The sequence below is a fragment of the Myotis davidii genome, unplaced genomic scaffold (genome assembly GCF_000327345.1).
Source record: "Myotis davidii unplaced genomic scaffold, ASM32734v1 scaffold979, whole genome shotgun sequence".
NCBI lineage: Eukaryota > Metazoa > Chordata > Mammalia > Chiroptera > Vespertilionidae > Myotis > Myotis davidii.
This window is the reverse complement of record NW_006290769.1, coordinates 420,716-421,198: the sequence shown is the minus strand read 5'-3', so window position 1 is coordinate 421,198 and position 483 is coordinate 420,716.

Here is a 483-nt window from a genome sequence, read left to right as displayed (position 1 = left end):
GCAGGAATGTTTTTTGTTGTTTTATCATCAGGGAGAACAGTGGTTTGGAGTGTATAGCGCCTATTGAATACCTCATTTTGCCACTTAGAGCTGGCTCTTTTGTCATAGTATCCTCTTGAAACCCTTCCCTCCAGACTTGATTTAACTGGGTGGCCCCATTAGTTGATCTCTTTCTACTGGAATATTGGAGATGGATCTGAACAGGACTAGGTGGTTGGTGCAGAGGTTAGGAGAAACTGGGCTAGGTGAAAGACGCAGAGGTGAAGCCAAGGTTAGGTGAGGTTGTCTATATATGTATAACCAGGGATTCCTGTTCTTGACCAGTAGTCACTTTGCATACCAGATTCATCTCTCACTGCGTTTGGGTAGGCATACTATGCACAACAAGGTGTATGTATGTGTGTTTGTAAAAAATGATGAGTTGGGAAATATGGATTTTAAGAATGATACCTCTGTACCCAGGTTGGACAGTTATCAGGAAAG